At 38.3% G+C, this 17,914-nt stretch overlaps 1 long non-coding RNA gene across 1 annotated transcript in view; it reads left to right on the plus strand.

Annotated features, from left to right (window-relative positions):
* Positions 1 to 5,396: 5,396 nt before the first annotated feature.
* LOC108350369 (uncharacterized) overlaps positions 5,397 to 17,914 on the plus strand; it is a 50,295-nt gene continuing 37,777 nt past the window's right edge. Inside the window, exons 1-3 of the long non-coding RNA XR_001837099.3 lie at positions 5,397 to 5,597; positions 6,427 to 6,715; positions 14,689 to 14,851. This is a non-coding gene — a long non-coding RNA (uncharacterized LOC108350369). The remainder of the gene's footprint in view (positions 5,598 to 6,426; positions 6,716 to 14,688; positions 14,852 to 17,914) is intronic.

Raw genomic sequence — 17,914 nt, forward strand, 5'->3', positions numbered from 1 at the left:
TAATGACCCCTGCAGAAGGAGACAGTAATTAGAGCTAGAGGACAAAACAACACGATAAAGATAACTCTTCTATCCACCGAACTATTTAGTTTCTTAACTTTAATGTAGTACACAGGTATATTTTCTGACACCCCAGATGTTGTATATTATGAAGAGAAGTGCCTTCGTGTTATTTCAGGGACTCTCAGCATTAACAGCCAAGTTCAGTTATTGTACTATCTTGTTGGTGCCTAAAACAAAATATGAAAACTTGTCCTGCTATATTTTGGTAAGATCAATCTGTCTACATTTTCTTACTACCAAGCTTGCTTTGTTTATTATGTTGCTTACAATGTGTTCAAGCTGTGTGTGTGTATTCTATCTTTCTTCTGGGCACACTGCATTCTTGACACTCTGTATTCTGTGTGTGTGTGTGTGTGTGTGTGTGTGTGTGTGTGTTTGTGTGTGTGTACAGGTGCATGTATGGGTATGTATACACGTGTCAGAGAACAATCTTGGGTGTCACTCCTCAGGAGCTACCATGTACCTTGTTGTTTGAAATGAGGTCTCTCATTGATCAGGAGTTTGCCAATTAAGCTAGACTGGCTGTTAGACAACCCCAGTCATCCCTCAAATTTACCTCCTCAGTACTGGGATCTTAGACATGTTCCAACATGCCTGGGTGGTTTTATTTTTAACATGGGTTCTGGGGGTTGATGTCAGATCCTTGTGCTTGTGCATCAAGCATGTTACCACCTGAGCCCTCATCCCTGCTTTATCATTATGTCATTGCATACAGATTCGACGAGGATCACTAAACAGCAGATAGTTTTATCCTATGTTCCAACCAGTGGTATTGTACGCCAAGTCCAATGCATAGACGAAAAATACTTTATCACTGTTTATTTGATAACAAACCATCATCATTTAAGGAAATGACTATACATTTGTGTTCAAAAGTGAAGTGTACAGGACAAATTTGTATTGGGTAGCTCTGTAGCTGGGTGCAAAAATCCCCAGCTATTTCCTTGGGACTTCTAAGGAATTTAATTTTATAGTCTGTAAAGAGCAAAATCAGTATTTTCCGAATAAAAAAACTGATTAAGGAATATCCTAGTAAGAGCACCAGTGGAAGGGGAAGCCCTGGGTCCTGCTAAGACTGAACCCCCAGTGAACTAGATTGTTGGGGGGAGGGCGGCAATGGGGGGAGGATGGGGAGGGGAATACCCATAAAGAAGGGGAGGGGGAAGGGGGATGTTTGCCCGGAAACTGGGAAAGGGAATAACACTCAAAATGTAAATAAGAAATACTCAAGTTAATAAAAAAAACTGATTAAGATGACAATTAGTACGGATTACTTAATGGTTTCAATGGTAAAAAAAAAAGGGAATAAATTTAGGAGAATTGTTTGGGGGAGATTTTGTGATTAAAGTAAAAGCTGCAAGTCACATTAAGAACATCAGTATCCTACCTTACAATAAAGTCTGCTATGCTAAGGATGAAGGGATAGGATGGCAGAAATAAGAGAAAAAAACAATCTACAAGTTGCTGGCTTAGATTGGACTTGAAAGTAATTTGAAGAATAATTTGCATCTTATCAAAACTTTTGAAACTATGAGTATATAGGCTGTATATTGCAGACTTAAAACAGCTGCCTGACATTGTGAAAAAGCGAGGATGTTCTCAGAGTGCTTAACCAAACAGGCAGGAACACTGGCAATCCTGCACCACACCACAGTCAATGTAGCAGTACCAATATTTTACCCAATCTACCTACTCCCCACCATGTCTGAAGGTAAAAGGGATGGATTCTTTATTTGCATTGCTTTTCTCTACATCCCAAAAGTAGAGCTAATGGTACCTCATGGAAAAAAAAACACAGTATATTCCATGAATAAAAATATAAAGTAATATTTAAAATATATATTATGAAACATTTAGTATCTCAAGATAATGGCCTGTTTTGTTTGATTCCTGTGTTCTGTATAGTATCCTGTTTGTAGTCTATTTCAACAAATTATCTTGCTTTTCTACTCTGTGGTTACTAGTATATATTCAAAGTTGGGAGTTGTGTATACACACACACACACACACACACACACACACACATACACACACACACACAACTTCAAGAAGAATGTAATGACAGCCCTCAGTCCTGGAACTTTCTCCCAGGATAATGCAAGAGCTGTTTTATTCCAGAAAGAGGTGGCCCTGCTTAGCAGTCTTGCTCTAAAATTTTGGCATGAAAGTTATGGTGTTTGATAAACTTCAACAGAATTGAGAAGAGGAACTCTTCTCAAATGTTGCTCTGTAGAGAATAAAGGTGGGTTGAAGTAAGAGAAAGAAAATCCAGCACAGAGTAATTTGTGAAGCATGATCTTAAATATTGTTAATTTTTCTTTTCTTTTATTGAATTTTTTATTTACATTTTAAATGTTATTCCCTTTCCTGGGTTCCCCTCCGCAACCCCCCACCACCTCCCCACCCCCACTTCTATGAGAGAGCTCCTTCACCCACTCCCTCCTGCCTCCCTACCCTGGCATTCCCCTACACAGGGGCATTGAGGCTTCACAGGACCAAAGGCCTCTCCTCCTATTGATGTAGGACAAGGCCATCCTCTGCTACATATGCAGTTGGAGCCATGGGTCCCTCCATGTATAGTCTTTGGTTGGTGGTTTAGTCCCTGGGAGCTCTGATGTGTCTGGTTGGTTGATATTGTTGTTCTTCCTATGGGGTTACAAAGCCTGGAAGAATGATCAAAAAGTCAATATTATGATCTGAATTAAATTTAAGAAGACAGATTTGAAAGAATGAAATAAGCTGCTTAAGTTCACAAACAGTGAAGACACATTTATCTCTCTCTTTGCTTCATTGTCTCTCAGTAGCTGGCTCCTCATGTGTGTTCCTCATCCCAGTTTGGTTGACAGTGAGCATGAGATCAAAGCTCCTCTTGGCAACCATATCATTGCTGTACCCAAACTATGAAAAAACACAATTGCAGTTATTAAATTGTGTTGGCTTTGGCCCGCGCATTATTGAATTGGCTCTATGAGTTTGCGGTACTCTTCATTAACCCGTATGGTTCTAGGGATAGCTCAAAGACATTCCTCATTAGAAAGTTGGTGAAACCTTTAGCCAGTAATTGTCTCTATAGCTCAGATACAAACATTATTCCATCTGTTCGAAGTAAATCACCAAGTCTAGCCTGCCTCAGTGCTACAGGAGCCAAAGGATCTGATAGGACTTCCCTGTGGCATTTGCTTTGACCTACATTTCCAACGTCCTCCAAGTCCATACAATTCAATATAGTTCAGCACTTCATGGGGAGAAATCAGAATGCCCAACTGTCCATCATGCCTAGAAATCATATATATATATATATGTATATGGAATATATGTATATATGTATGTATATGGAATATATGTATATATGTATATAGCACATCATCTATATATAATGTTATCTATCTATCTGGGATCATATATATATTTCATTTTCTTTGTTTTATATATATTTCTTCCATATATAGACGATATCTAAATTACTATTGGCTGCCCCCCTCTAAAACACCACTTAGAGGCTCCCTCTCTTCTCTTGTATATTTGTGGTCTTGGGTTGCCATAACAAAATACCATACAGAGGACAACTTAAACAACAAATTTATTTTCTCCTGTTCTGGGTGCCAGAAATCTGACCTACAGAAGATAGCGGGTTTGGTTTTTTCTAATTCTGCTTGTCTTGGCTTACAGCTGTAGTTTTCTCACTGTGTACCCACCTGGCTGCCCACTGGCCGAATAGTTCTGTCCTGCCTTCTCTTCTTTCTATTGATTAGCGTTCACCTCTACGATCTCATTTTACCTTAACTACTCCTTTAAGGGTTTATCACCAGACCCAGTTACAGTAAGGGGTACTGGGGCTAAGAGCTTCAACAGGAACTCTAGGAAGTCATAATTTAATTGTATCTAATACAATAGCAACTGGAGTGGAGGTTCAGCTCTTCTGTAAAAAAATGAGAAAGAGAGAGAGAGAGAGAGAGAGAGAGAGAGAGAGAGAGAGAGAGAGAGAGAAGAGCAGTCCTCCTCAAAAGTTGTCTCCCATGGATCTATGACATGGAGATATTTCACAAGGTGGTTAATGCCAGTGTTTTCTATAACTTCTCCCCTGAACGTTGCTACATGTTTTCTCTCATAAACTTTATAGCATTGTGCGTCTACAAATGACCACAAAGCTTTCCATGCTGGGATTATGATGTTTCATAGAATTTCTTAGCTTTAAGTGAGACTAAATTATGTTCTATATTGGTTGTTGCTTGAAGGATATGTTAAGTCTCACTTCTAAAACTGCCTCTTTATTAATTATGAACATTGCCCCACAGGTTTGCTCATTGGCCCAGTACTATTCTATACATAGGGAGAAAACATTGTTTTGATTTAATTTCAATTTTAATTTTTTGTATTACATAGAAATTAACATAGTAGTTAGTATCATGAAGTATATTGTTACCATATAAAATCTTGGAATATGAGGCATAGGCTTATATTGGCTGATCATCTGAAATAAGACAAAAATTGGGAATGGAAAAATCCCTGGAGATCTATATCATATAGTGATATGTATTTGGTAAAATTGTATATAACAACCTGGAAGGCAGATACGCCGAGCCTGCCAATTTAGAAAAAAAAAGCCTTTAGAGAGAGCCAGAATGTTTGTGTTTCTTTTCATTGCGTTTAGCAAGATGGCAAGAAGAAATAACCATGGGGAAAGCTAGGCTGATTACTAGCATTGCTACAAATGATGCAAAGTCTACTGCTTCTGGACTCTAAAGCCTCAGTAAGAAGACGGAAACAAAACGAAACAAGACAAAACAAAACAAAACAAAATAAAAAACCCAAACCACTGTTGTCTCTCCAAGTTTCCATAATACTTTTCACAATGAAGTTGACGCAGTGTAATTGACAAGATGAAATTAAATGGCACGCAATCCCTTTAGAATGAGAGGATGTTATGTTCTGAAGCCTTCCTCCCAGTCAACTAGCTTTCAAAAGAATTCAAAACTGAAAAAAAAAAAAACTAACCAAGGTCAGTGCAAACGTCTTAAGGGTATAATGTAAATTTAAAAGTATTTCTCTAAAAACCAACGACATTTGAATAAAGAGCTAAATCTGTGATCTGTAAGCCAAGAAATGCAGCTTCCCTGTGGCCCCTGCGCTACTCGGGAGTGATGTAGTCACGGACCCTGGCTTCTTTCCTTGTCCTCTTCTGGAAAAAGGACAGGGAGTTACTTCCCATCCTCTTGCACTGGCTTCATTTGAAGCTGCATTCTGAGCTGATGTGACTAAGAAGCTAAGACACCCGTCTGGGCATCTCCCAGTGATGTCATAGAGATCCACCTGTGATGGGGTACTGCCAAGAACTCTGGAGATCCCGCCACATTATGGCTTTGGCCATACCGAGAGCTCTCCACTGAGAACGTCAGGCAGAAGAGACCTGGGGCTGGTTGCCTGAGTACTGCCAGGGGAAACGAGAAGAGGAGCAAGCAGTACAGTTGTCCTTAGATATGTTTCGAAGTGATTGATGCTACTTGTAATAGAGTGCGGAAAAGTTCAAGGCGAAGGTCATTCTCTAAAGGAGTAACAGTTGTGATAATAAAATCGATACGTTTATTGATGAAGCAGAAATAATAAACGGGGAAGTTAGTATAGTAAACGGAAAAATGCATGCTTGCTCGCTTTTTTATGCTTCTTCAAAAAATGTCAAGTTATGTAAAGAACAGAGCTTGCTGAGTTTTGCCATTTATGTATGTAGGAGGTGTGGCGATAATACAAAACCTAACACATGGCAAGAAGGCTACACAGGAGAAGCATTTCTTCTAACACTCGATGTCAGAATGGAAGCCTGATGCTATTTATTTTAAGTTAAGATGCATCTGGTCCTTAAGTAACTATTAAGGAAATTGCTAAAATACATAGTAAGAATTATTAAATACACCCAAAAGTTACATTAAAAAAATTCCCTCATAGCTACAGCAAAAAGCAAGGAGAGAGAAAGTATCAAAACACAAATAAATATGTATATAAAAATTGAAGTGGCAGACATAAACTATGGTATCATATAGTCAATATTAATTAAATAAATAATATGAGAAAAAAGTAAAGCTGGCATAATTAGATAAAAACTACTAAGATCCAACTAATTGCTACCAGAGGCTCATTTCAGATTCCAAGACACAAATAAGTTAAAAGTAAGCAGAAAGAGCAAAGGGGGTTGTTATGCAAATAGTAATCATGAGAAAACTGTAAAGTTTATACTAATGTTAGGGCAAACAGTCTTTATACGGAGTCCTTTAATGGCAATGCAGGTTCAATACGTTAGAAACATATGAAAAGCATATTGTTCAAGCACATCAGGATAAAGTACTGAAATAGAAGGTAATTTATTTTCAGAAACCATAGCAGTAAAGATAATCAGGGAGCAATGGAAACTTCATCACCTCACTTCAGCGATTGCTAGAGCAACAGTCAGAGGCTCAACAAGAGGCTGGAAGAACATTGTGGTCTCCACCTCGCAGAATAGCAGATATCTGGAGAAGACGCCAGGACAGCAGAAGATGCTTTTTTTCTCAAGTGCGCGTGGAACATTCCTTACAACATTAGACACAAAAGGAAGCTTAGTTCATCTACAAGGATTAAAAATACGACGTATGTTCTATGACCATGATTAAACGAGTTTGAAGTAAGTTGATAAACAAAACCATGTGAATACCTAAATAACACACTCTTCAGTTACCCGTGTCAAACAGTGAAAACCAAAATTATATTTAAAAAGCCCTCGAAATATGTCAGGGGTCCTTCTAGCATATACACAAAAGTATGCTCTTTCTTGGGTATCTTCCCCAACTCCCCCCGACCTCTCTTGTATCCTTCCATCCCTAGCCCCCCCTTACCTTAATGTTCTCTCTGCTGTTATTTCATCCCTTCCAAAGCCTAGTCCTTCCTTGTTTCCCCCTTCTTATTTTATGACCATTTCTTTTCTATTATTTTTAAATATAGGTATTTATGGCTGTAAATTTTCCTTTTAGAACTTCTCTCAATGAGCCACACAGCTTCTGGTACCTGGCATTTTAACCGTCACTCAATTTTAGGAATTTTTAAGTTCTCACATGATGTCTTTAATAAGCCCCTTAATAATTTGTTCAATGTCCCTGAATTTGTATATCTTTTATTGTTTCTTTGCTCTTAATAGTTTTTCAATTGAAAATGGATAAAATGGAAAACATTCTTTCAAATTTTCTTATATCTGTTAAGACACAGTATGTGTTCTAAAAAGGTGGCCTAATTTACAGCAAGTTCGGCGAACTTCCAAGAAGAATATATTTCTGTTGTTTTGGGTAAAATATTTGTAAAATGTGTTTGACCTATATTGTCATTTAATTTTAATATCTTTTTTTAAATTTTGTCTGTGAGTGAGAGTTGGGTATTTATTGAAATCTCTCATTATTGTATTTATCCCAGTCTATAACTTTACACCAAAACTGGCCATTTTTTAAAGTTAGGTACACTAATATTTAGTGGGTATATGTTTAGAATTGTACTATTTTATTAATAGATTAGAGCCTTTCTAACTGTAGAAAGACATCTATGGGAGTTTCTAATCTTATAAAGCAAGGATTCTATCTATTTATCTATTTATCAACTCTCAAAATTAATTTTAAGGCATCAAATTGAAAATATCCTTGAAAAGACACACCAAAGTTGGACAATATAATGAACAAATTGCAATACTGGTTTTAGAATAAGCATAGAGCTATGGAGTCCACTTAAGTTTTCAGAAATAAACCCATTTCAATGGTTTACTTAATTCAACAAGGAAAAATTTGTTTTTAGATATCATCCTGAGACAATAGATGTTACAAAATATGTGTGCAAAATAAAGAAATTGCATGCTGACTTCACAGGGCATCAAAGAATCAACCAAGGACTTATCAAATGTCCAAACCTAAGTTTTAAAACCTTAAGTCGCTCAGAAGATGGGCATAAGTGTCAGAGCCTTAGACTTGACAGTGAACTTTCAGTTATAAAACCAAAAACATGAGCAACAGAAGTAAAAAAAAAAACCAGCATATAAATGTGACTTAAAACTGGCTTTAAGGTAGTGAAAAGGTAACCTATAGTGGACAAATAATGTCTATCTGGTAAGGGAGTTGAATCTAGAATACATAAAGAAGTCTCAAAACAACATAATAAAAAAGACCCAATTTCAAATAATGGTCAAATAAATGTAATAGACCATCTAGTAAAGAGATATACAAATAGATAACAAGCACACAAACTACATTCTGTCTTATTAGCCTTCAGGGAAATATAAGACAACAATTGCAAAAAAGGCACTACTTCATAACCAACTCGGAGGGCCATATTAAAATGTCAGATAATAGCAAGAGAAAGAGGGGGAGAGTATAACTCAGAATCCTCATACACTAGGAGGAGGTTATAAATTAGTGCAGCCTCATCCTGGTATGAAAACACCCCGGTAATTCTTCAAATGCTTAATTACAGAGTAACCCTGTGATGGGGTGACCTTACTTCCTGGTACGCATCTTAGAGAAATGCAAAGACATGGTCACAGGAAAATATTGCACATGAATGTTTCCAGCAACATTGCTTACAGTAGGCTGATATAAAATTGAGAGGATGGAAGTAAGGTGCACTATTTGTCCGTGAGGTAGTAAAAATGTTCAAAACTAGCTGTGATGATTGTTGAAAAAAACACAAAAATTAAAAATCATATAATTATAAAAGTATATAAATTATCTATTATAAATATAATATATTTAAATTATAAAATCATATAAATCATCTATCAGTGGTGCTAATATAAAAAAATGCATGTGCTAACATCTCACCTAGACATACTGCTTCAGTTGCTTTCATGTAGATAGATCAGGATGAAGAAACGGCATGGGCATTAACAGAAAAAATAAGATAACAAAAACTTAATATGAGATGCCAAAGGCTTAACTCACAATCTTTAAATTGTGATCACTGACTGGTGTAACTGAATGAAAATATATACCACAACTGTCTAAGATTTTAATAGATGTACCTTTTCCAACAGATCAATAGTTACTGCTTTACAGGATCCTTTTTCCAATTAATTAATTAGTTAATTAATCAATTATCTAAAGTGAATTATGTTTTCACTTTACATCCAGATCCTCTCCTCTCCTCTTTTCCCAGGCTACCCTCACACAGCCCTTCCCCCATCCTTCTCTTCCTTTCTTCTCTGAGAAGGGGGAGGCCTTGTTTTGATGTTCATTCTTTTACTTACTTTAAGTCCTTTTTAGGGTTTGATGAAGATGGTGGTATACCGTCCCTGGGTACCAATCCACAGTGGCACATCAAGTCACTCAGGACTAGGCACATCCTCTTCCACTGAGACCAGCCCATGTATGCTCTTTGGTTGGTGGTTCAGCCTCTGGGAACCCCAAAAGTCTATGCTAGTTGATCCTGTTGGTCTTCTTGTGGCGTTCCTATCTTCTCTGGGTCCCGCAATCCTTCCCCCAGCTCTTCCACAAGACTCCTGAGCTATATCTAATATTGATCTGTGGGTCTCTGCATCTGTTTTAGCCAGCTGCTAGGTGGAATCTCTCAGAGGACAGTTATGCTAGGCTCCTGTCTACAAGGATAATTGAGTATTATTAATAATGTCAGGGATTGGCTTTTGTCCATCGATTGATTGGTCTCAAGTTGGGTCAGTCATTGGTTGGCAACTTTTGAGTTGAAGGCTTTGAGGGTGTGTTGGGTTACTTATTTCTTTACTGGGACCCACCCTTGGTTATAGGATATGACTACTTTAGGTTCCATATCCCCCTGCTAGGAGTCTCCACCAGAGTGACCCCTAAAGACCCTCTGGAGCCTCCCCCATGCCCGGTTTCTGACATGTCCTAGAGATTAGAGGTTCCCCCCACTGCTGTGGATTTTTGATTACTCCCACAGCTCTCCATAGATATTTATACACTTGATGGCCCTACCCCAGTTACACTCCTTAATCCCTCTGCCACCTACTTTGTTCCATCCACCTCCGATGACTATTTTCTTTCCCCTTCTGAATGAGGTTCAACCGCCCTTCCTTGGGCCTTCCTTGTTATTTCCTTGTTTCTTCAGGTCTGTAGTGTGGTTATCTGTATTAGGCCTCAAAAATTGTCTCCCCTTACTTAAATAATTCTCAACATTGAATTTCCTCCTGTATCTGCTGAGTGGGTTATATGTTTATCTCTGAGTATACATTTTCCCTTTTCGATTCATATATACTCTATAGATAAAGGACTTAGTTCTTTGACTGTTTAAGGTGTAGAGAGAATTCTATCTTGAGTTTTGCTTCTTTCTTCTTGCATTTCTGGTGGCTTCTTTTCTGGAACTCTTAGCTGAATTCATGATGTGTGTGTAATATATATTTTATTAATCTGAGAAACATAAAAGTATTGCTCTCTCAGAAGTTAAAGCACAGTGAGTGGGACAGGCTGGACAAGTACAGATTATGTCTAATATGTTTTCTTTCCTCATGCTGTACATTTTGGAAGTAACAATTTTTATGTGTGAAGGAGAAGAAATGTATTTATATCTGCAACAGTCAGTTTGGATTTGCAGACCTTTTAATAGATTTTTGATTACCATTCAATAAAATTGGTGGATAATTGCAGAACTAACTGATAATAATCTGCTACACATGACCTATATACAGCTTTAATTTGGTTCTCATTTCATATCAGTAGTATATTGTAGCATTTCCCCCAATCTTTCAACTTGGAATGCTAGAAAAATTTCTGGAAAATATTTACAAAAAAAGAGAGCATTACTTATTTAAATAATTTATTTTTCAATCAGGAACATCAGTGTGATGATTAATACATTGCATTCATTTTTTTCCTTTTTAAGAAACTTGGAACAAAGAGGTTTGCATGATATATATATATATATATATATATATATATATATATATATATATATATAATCATTTAGGTGTTGAAGTCTGAGCCTACATGTGTAAGAGAAAAATTCAAAGGCTCCATAATTAGTATGTCAGTCTAGGAGGAGCAGTGGGATGCGGGGGTGGGAGTAAATGCATCTACCTGATGTTCATGCAAGGAAAGGGGAAATTAGTCAGTGCAGAAGAAATGATCCAGCTTTCCTATCTTCTTCCTTTGAGTTCATGCCAAAACAAACAGGTATATCCGTGAGTATCTCCATCTGGAGGTGTGGAAAGTGTAGGTTAAGTGTGCTGGGCGGCAGAACATTTTGAGAGAGGAAGTCTGAAAGGCATATTAGCCAGGAAGGCCAAACTTGTATCTCTCTGCTGTGCTGATATTTTCTGCATGGAATGAAAGCTTGCCACGGAACACTTCCATCTCTTAGTTTCTCTCTTGATTAAAGAGGATTGACAGATGTCCCCTTTACACTTCCTCTATTAATATGACATATTATACTGAAGATAGAAATGCCACACCAACTTGTACGCATCTAGGGAAAACGAGACAGGCACCAGTTTTTCCAGAGATGCTGATTCCACTGTCGCTATCGTAAGATTTGGATATTTTGGTCTAGGGATAAAAGCTCTCTGGAGTTTTTTTTTTCTTAGACTGCTCTTCAAGTCCTTCCAATAACATTCGGTCAGTTCTGTTCTTTTTCATGTACATTGGACCAGTGAGGACTTCCACTGTGACAAAATTTGTTGGAAAGTGCCACTTTTTATTTTTTATTTCTAATTTAAAACTCTGGATGACTCAAGGGTCAAGGATGGGAAGGAATGATCTTTTTCTCTAGACTTTTTTTTTTGCCCTGCATTTTCTTCCTTGTTCAAAGTTATTACTGAATCATACAAGAGGGGAAATCCAAGGTTTTCCAGAGGATACTACCTGTATACTGTATGGGAAGTGAGAAAGTTTTAGTTTAATTATAGAAACCAATTGGCATTTTAACCCATAATTTTATTACTTTGAAGTAAAGAGAATGGGTCTATGAATGAGGAAGTTTGCTGGTCATAATGGTCAAATATTGGTAGGAGCTGTTTCTGGTTGAGATGATTTTGTTGTTGTTGTTGTTGTTGCTGTTTTTGAGATGCTGAGCTGAGGGCCTGTCACAGGTTGGGCATTTCTCCTATTCAGCCATAAATCCAGCGTGTTCTGCATTTTAAAAACAAATTCTTGGATGACTGGGAGGCCTAGGGAAAGTAGTGAAAGATTCTGTCATGCTTCCAGGGGCTTCTGTTTAAAGGGAGGGAATGCCTTCCAGGAGTCACTAAGCCTAGCTGCAGTGCATTGTTTCAGACACATGAAGCGGACCCACACACTCAGAAGGTATAGCAAAAGGACCTAGAAAAATATAAAATGAGAAACACTCTAGATACAGTAGATGTTTGTGGCAGGAGGCCAAGATTGGCTGAACGTAAAGGAGAAAACAAAACCCTGTGAAATAATTGTGCATTCATTAATTGTGCACTGAGGTCCATATCCTTGAAGTGGACAGAGCATGCTTTAGTGGCTCAATCACTGAAAGGTTAGAAAACAGTGTCAGAAAGAGTGAGGGTAACTCAGATTGGAAGGTACGAGGTAAAGTTTAGAATGCGTGCTTCAAGATATGAAGCCTCCATCTAGCCTCAGACCCAGAGGAACCTGGGCTCTTTCTGGGGCTCATCTGTCACAGGTTAGATGTCTTTGATATTCAACAACCTTGGCCTTAATTGTCTCTTCAACAAATTACAAATGATCGCCGTGTTTACGTGGTAAGATGGTTGCGATTATTAAAGGTAATCAAGAAATGGTGAGTTTACTATTATTGTGATTACTGTATGACTTTCAACTTGGAGAATAGTGGTAGTGTTCTACAAGTGGCACAGAAGGCTTTTAAACCATTGAAAGAACACTCTAGTACAGAGACTCCTTTGATTTCCTTCACTAGCTCGAAATATTGCAAAAGCGATTATTAAACAATGTCTCACTGAAGTACTCTTGCAGTGTGAATATGGCGGGCCTGTTAACATTTTGTTACATTCTGTGTGACTTAAACTTTCTTTAGGGAAAGGATGTTCACAAAGTAAGTGTAAGGCAGATCAAAGAATAGTCTGAGCAAAATCAAGTCATGTTTCAACTCTATTATGCATGTGGTACGTGTGTGCCCATTGACACTCATTGTGCCTTCTGAGTTTTTCTCTGTGGGTATAAGAACATGTACTCTGTGGCAATGGAATGTCAGGACTTAGTTATGTCAGTAGTCTGTAGTTCAACCTTAACAACTAGATGAGTGTTTAAGGAAGAAATGAAAAACAGGATTGTTGTTGTTGTTACTGTGAAGGTTTTAATTCTATCTGGTCGAAATGAGAAGTAGCTAGAGAATTGAGACAAAAATATCCGGGAGAAGTTCACATTAATAGCCTTGAGTATTTAATTGATTTAGTGTCATTTAGCTTGCAAAGGCAGGATTGACTTCACAGGAATTTGTAGTTTGTAATATAGATACTGCACCATCTATGAGCTGCTAGAAAATTCGACTTTGCCCTTTCCTAAATTTTATTATTTCAAAACTATTAGTCATAACAAGGCACTTATAGTTCAATGTGATTTTCCTTCTTTTTCTTTCCCTTTTAAAAAATGCAGTTTTAAGCGTAATAAAGCTTCTCCTGCTGTAAATTCTCTTTTTTTTTTCCCAAGGGAAGATTAATTTGTAAATATGCTAATGGATTTGTATAATATTATACTTTCCCAAGAAAAATTATATTACTTCATATGAATGAACACATCTATCTTCTTCAGCTTATAAACCAATGGTTTAAAAAAAAGCCCAAACGTTTGCCTACTATGTGTCTTCTAACGAACATGACTGCAGGCACAGCCACAAACTTGGCATTTTACCGCAAATTTATTGGATGAAAAATTTCAACCTTTTTATTGAGTTTTTCCTCATTTAGCTGTATTTGAATTCTCACTAATAAAATGCAAGCCCTCTTACAACAAGGTGAACGAGGAAACACTGTGCTCAAAATAGAAGGGCCTTCTAAACAGGAAGTAGGTCCAGAGGAACAAATGTTTGGTTCAAAAGTGTTATTGGTGGTGAGGACGCTGTAATGGAGATGTCGCCAAAGGCGGATCTCATTAAAACAGCAGTATGAGTTCTTAGGTTAGACAATGTGCTAAGGGGCTCCTCCGTTCAGGCAGGTAGCCATTACAGATCAGCCTGATACTTTGCAGAAGAAACTTAATCCTGTTTTTTTTTTTTTTAAGGTGTTTGCGTATTACTTATTTTCATCAGCTCGTTCATTCCATTGCATAAATTACATCTTGAAGTTAGGCAGATACCTGGTGTCCCCTGACAGTATCTTGAGATGCCCTCCAGAATGTCCCTAGGGCATGCCCTGCAGACTGAGGTGGGATTTACTTAGCCATTTCTTTCTAAGGGACCTGATGAAACTCTAAAGAGAAACAAGCAAGAGACTAGAGGGCCCTACGCTGAGAATTAACGCTGTAGTCTAACGAATACAACTAAATATGAATTATTCCGGTGCTGTTCCTCCCGCCCCCAATAATTAGATACATTGTACTCGCAAAGCACTTTTTAACTAGTAACTTGAAAAAAAAAGTCCTCACTCAAGGGAAAATTTTTTATAGATTGTCAAGGATAATTATGGTGGTTGTCTCATTTTCAAATATTTTCCAGAAAAGAATATTAGAGCCTTCTGCATTAAGAGGAGAAACGGGATCTGCTCGGTGCTCCCACGTAGGGATGCTTGGGACACGATTTAGGAAAGAGCCTGAATTCTTGGGGTCTAGGTTTCATTATCTGGGGCCTACTGCCTGCTGCGCTGTCTGCCACTGATGCGGTGAGTTTGCGAGCTTGCTTTCATTGTTTGCGATAGAAATTCATTTTAAACTACTTTAAGCTGCATGGTGGGCGGGAAGTAAAAACAAATGGGCTTGGGTAATTTCAAGTCCAGAAATATAGCTAGAATCAAACACAGTTCTCCCACGGCGCTCACAGCATATCAGTAGGCACTGGTGGCGTCCATCTCTTCCTTACTGGTTCCTACATCTGCTTTACTGTTAGTATTTGGTGATCAGTGGCGACCCACAAGTCTGGGCATACATTGAGCTTCTGTTTTCTAACAGTCCCAGCAACCCTTAGGGCTGTTGTTGTGTATGCCAGATCGGGGACTTAGAACAGAACTAGAGTATACAACATTCCACCCGTTCCAAGAAGATGGGGTGTGAGAATGCAAGTTCCTTACGGGAGAAGATTTTCTGATAGAAGAAGAAGGATTGTATGATATTCAGGTGAAGGAATCCACCTTCAGTGGTGACTGTTATGAATGGAAGTATTATGACATAATAAAGAGCTAGGAAAGGAACTTAAGGGACAAAGCCACCCAAAGGGACATTTTATTACACATGAAGAATACTTGGGACATTCTTTGTTGACGCCATGCCTTTTGATCATAATTGAATCGACATGTTGCTATGTGGGTCTCTGTAGCAGAAAAACCAAAACAGGAGTATCCTTACTTCTGAGTAATTTTGTAACACTAGATTCACTAGTTTTTTTGTTTTGTTTTGTTTTGTTTTGTTTGTTTTATTTTTTCCTAGTTAGAATCAAGTCTCTCCCAAGGCAGGTACCAGCGTACTCACTTTTCTAAGCATGTTGTATAGAGTTGGACTCAAAGCAAACTCTAAGTACATAATGATGGATTCATTTCAGCTGCCCAGAATGCTTATCACACTGAAGGGTTTGGAGGGAATTTTCTGAGCTCCCAATCCCGAGAGCTGCACTTGTTTCTCATCTTCCCATATCACTTGAGGGGACTGAATATGTCCTTTCAGCGTGCCTCCAGCTTTCTGTGCTTTCTCTCACACCACCAACGCTGTCTGGCAGAGACTGGAACCACGCTGCTGTCTTTCCTCCATATCGAAGGGCTGTGCTGTGCAAAGTATCGCTTCACGCTGCTTTTCTGATCTGCTTTGCATAACTGCCTGGAAAAGAGTACTTCTGTGGATAATCCAAAAGAGGGAGATGCATTGAACACTATTTTACTTGGGCATATTTCATGGGTTAAATGCATTAAAATTCTATTACAGTGAAATTCTATACAGGGGGCACATTTTTCAAATCCTGACAATGGACATCTAGCTTAAGAGCATATTTGATACACTCTAATTAGAAAGCAACCAAATAGTTAGGATAGTTGCTTTAAAATGTAGGATTTTAGTGGTCTGTGAGAGTTCTTGATTCAATTTTTAGAAGGGGCCTCAGAGATAATATAGTCCAGGGATAGAAAATAGATTCATCTCGTGTGCCAAATTTGATCAGTTGGTGGTGGTTGCCTGGAGAGCTGTGCTAAGAAGGAATTTATGGCGAAGTCCAGACTCAGTGGGGAAAAGTGCAGGGATAGATTTTTTCTTTCACGTCTACCACGGTTGACGAAAGAGAGAGCGGTACCATATGTACCACGTACTTGCCGACTCGACACAGTCTCCCACTTTTACAAAATTAGAAAAGTTAGTCTAACGTTACATTCCTAGTTAGCAGAAGTGCCCAGTCTTTTTAGCTTAGTATTTCCCCAAAGCTCTTTCCAAATGGATTAAGCGACATGCACTGTAAAAGCACTCAGACAGAGTCTTATACACCAGTTTGGCAAATTCGTGCTACGTTTGACATTTTGCTCAGTTATGCATTCCCCTCCTTACCAAGGAATCACCAAATATTTATTGAGCATGTAATATGTGCTAGGTAGTGCTTGGCATTGTCGATAAGCTTGGGAAGCAGTAGTTGATCATTCTTTTTCTGTTGGAAAAGAGGTGGTAGATCGTGTTGTCATTTGTCTCTCCCATAATGCTTTGCTTCCTCTCCTGACCAATTTATTCCTGCCTTGGTCCTAAAAGTTACTGCACCTAGACACTCGAGAGCCACAGACATTTTATCCTGGGCGTTTTGTCACTTTCATTTGCAAAGCTCTGGCCTTGGAACTTTGATAAATCTTATGAAAATGGAATTATATTCAAATGAATCCGGCAGCACATAATGGACCTGGTTTTTTTTAATAACAGGTGTCTAACGTGTGCACGCGACAAGTAAAATATGCTGATGCAAATGGATGATCGCATGTGCAAAAATATGCAGATTAATGTGTAAGCAGATGTTCCAATAATTTCCCATTATTGCGTGCCATTACCCTTTGTGAATGCACAACTGCGTATTTTGTATACAGACGCATGTGCGTCGTTTGTATTTCTTGTGTGCACTTTGTACAGTCTTTGCAGAGATCGCTGTCTCACAACACTCTTCACTGGGAAGCTTTAACCTTCCAGTGCATTTTCGGTTCCCTGAGAGAGCTCTCTGCACGAAGAAGAAAACACCATGGCCTACCATTAGAAAGCTCAATATCAGCAGAAGATAAATGCTAATTTTTATCTGCCTCTCTTTGTTAGAAGTGTGGTCCTTTCCTATCAATACAGCTTTTGATGTCAGTGTAATAAAATGTGAAATCTGTGCAGATTCTCAAACTGTCAAAACAACAGTACGTCCTTAAAACTTATCTAGCTCTTCTTCGTAAGTATTTAATGCTGTGTTTGGTTGGTTTTTCTTACATCTCTGTTCCCACGGAGCTGCTGGTGCTCAGAGATAACCCTATGAAATATGGCTTCCATTGTGAGCAGAGGAAAACTTGGTTTTAGGGTGGACTTTTGTGAAGTTTTTCTTGTTTCTGGACGATTTTAGATATGAGACCAAGTATTAAAAAATAAAATAAAGGAAGAACTTCACTTTTGTATCAAGATATTTTCTTTCAGATTGCTGCACTTCCGTGGCTTAGCTGGCCTGGCCTGCTCTTTGTGTTTGAAGGAGGATGCTCAGTGGACTTCTCTTGCTTTCTCTGGGCTGAGGACACACCGCA

The sequence above is a fragment of the Rattus norvegicus genome, chromosome 3 (assembly GCF_036323735.1).
Source record: "Rattus norvegicus strain BN/NHsdMcwi chromosome 3, GRCr8, whole genome shotgun sequence".
Taxonomy (NCBI): domain Eukaryota; kingdom Metazoa; phylum Chordata; class Mammalia; order Rodentia; family Muridae; genus Rattus; species Rattus norvegicus.